This window comes from Asparagus officinalis, chromosome 5 (genome assembly GCF_001876935.1).
Source record: "Asparagus officinalis chromosome 5, Aspof.V1, whole genome shotgun sequence".
Classification (NCBI taxonomy): domain Eukaryota; kingdom Viridiplantae; phylum Streptophyta; class Magnoliopsida; order Asparagales; family Asparagaceae; genus Asparagus; species Asparagus officinalis.
Genome location: NC_033798.1, coordinates 1,048,506 through 1,050,734, shown reverse-complemented (window position 1 = coordinate 1,050,734; position 2,229 = coordinate 1,048,506). Strand labels below are relative to the sequence as shown.

At 33.2% G+C, this 2,229-nt stretch overlaps 1 protein-coding gene across 1 annotated transcript in view; it reads right to left on the bottom strand.

The window, feature by feature from the left end:
* Positions 1–2,229, bottom strand: part of LOC109843976 — a 6,241-nt gene that overhangs the window by 1,708 nt on the left and 2,304 nt on the right. The gene's annotated exons all lie outside the window — the stretch shown is intronic.

Sequence of the window (2,229 nt, the reverse complement as noted above, 5' to 3'; positions counted from 1 at the left end):
AAACGCCAAGTGGCAAGTGCTTATTAATCTCTCCTTATAAGTGCCACTTGTCAAGTTTCTGCAAAAGTTCTTCTTATTAAATTTGAAATAAAAAATATAAAAAAATAAAAAGTTCTCCTTGATATTTGAACTAACTCTCCGTGCTTTTTCAATTTTCCAAACAAGATACTTCGTAAACTGTTTGAACGCTTCGTAAACTGTTTGAACTGTTTGTATTCTTTTGCTACATCAATTTTGTTGGTCTTCTTATTTTGATGATGTTTAACAAACAATTTACCACTAATGTTGTTTGTCTAGTATTTGTATTTTTCTATATATTGTAGACAAGCAACGTGGTTGGAGGATGGATGGAATAGAGCTTCAACGATCATATCAAATGGAGGTTGGTGGAATGTCGGGTTGAAACCTTGCAATTCATAGTTAAAGATCAAGTTCAAGCTTCATCCGCATGTGTACCAAGTTGAGCTACAATGAAAGATCAAGATCAAGTACTCTAAGCTCAATATCATATACACACACAATATTGGATTTTCTCACAAAATGAGCTATTTTGAGAAAACTTTGTGATATTGTTTTATTGACCATGTTTACTTTATATTCATGTGTTATAATGTTTATGAAGATATTTCATAAAGTTTCAATATGCGTTTAAACTCTTTTTGTCAAAAACATGTTCTTAACAAATTCATATTCATGCATGTTTTTACAAAATAATGAGTTTTCACAATTGAGAAATGAAAATTGAAATTTTTTTTGTAACATGTTTTTTTTCATGTTTATAAACATTTTGCAAAGTTTTATCAAGTTTGGAATTGATTCTTTTACATGTTTATATGAATGTTTAGAAACTTTTCTCAAAATTTTACTATTTTTGGAGTTGATTTACTGTGCCCAATTGATTTTACAAAATCGTGTATGTCAGCAGTTTTTCAGAAACTGTAAATCTGTGTTCAAACATTTATTTATCTCAACTGGGAAATGATTTTTCAGGAATTCTTTCTCTAACATGTTATTCTACATGTTTAGAACCTTCCCACAAAATTTCATATTTTTTTGAGCTGTTTTACTATTTTTAATTGATTTTACAAAGTTGATACATAGTGCTATAGTACCCGCGGTCGACCGGTACGGTCGACCGCCCAACTCTCTGGACGTGGTTACTATAGCACAACGGATATATTTTTCAGATTTTGATATATCCATTATTTTGTCTTTTTGCTTGGTTTTCTTGGGTTTTTGGGCTTGTTTCATGAGCCTATATATACTCCATGCCATCATACTTCTAAGGGTACTCAAGAAATGTTTTAAACAAGTTTAAAGAGTTTTAAACAAGGGTTTAAGTGTGTTTTAGTGTTTGTTTGGTTTGAAGATTGTTTTCACAAGTGGAGGAGATCATCTTCTTGTTTGGGCTCCAATCTCCATCTTTTTGTTTTTTAATGGTTTTTTGGGGTTTTTGGGGTTGGTTTCTTCAAGCCTATATATACCCCTTTGCCATAACTATTTTCTATCATCTAAGAGAGTTTTTAACCAAGTTTAAAAGAGTTTTAACAAGGGTTTTAGTTTGGTTTAAGTGTGTTTAAGAAGATTTTAAGCATTTGGAAGTTTGAGAAATCAATTTCACAAGAGCTTGAGGAGATCATCTATTGGTGTTTGGGCATCCAACTATTCTCCTTCTACCTCTTGATCTATTGAGAAGTTTTCTAACTCTTTTCTCTAGCAATTTTATTATTGATTTTCATATTCTTATTATTGCTAGTTTGCTATTTGATTTAGATTTGATTTTATCTCATTGTTACACACACCCACTTGAGCTTATTGTATTTACGTTCATAATATATTTTGGGTTGATGAGAGTTGTAACAATTGAGTGTGAGCTTTCATTGTGTTCTCATCCATAGTAGAGAACAAACATTTATTGTATTGAGCCTTATTGTGAGATTCACTTTGTAATACACTTGTACACCGAGAGAAGTGTGTGGCGAGAGCTGGGGATCGTCCCAAGAGGAGTGGCATCGGTTGACGAACCTAGGAAGAGGTTGTAACCGAGCACTTGAGGGAGACACGTCTAGTTCAACACTTGAGAGGGTGTAGAGTAAGATTGCAAGAGTGGTGATTGTAAAGTTTTCGGTTAGCTAGAAAACCTAGTGTGAGGTGTAAACATTATTCGGGTGAACGTAGAAAACCCGGTTGTGATAGTGGATTTCTCCCCGAGAGTGGGGAGCGGAGACG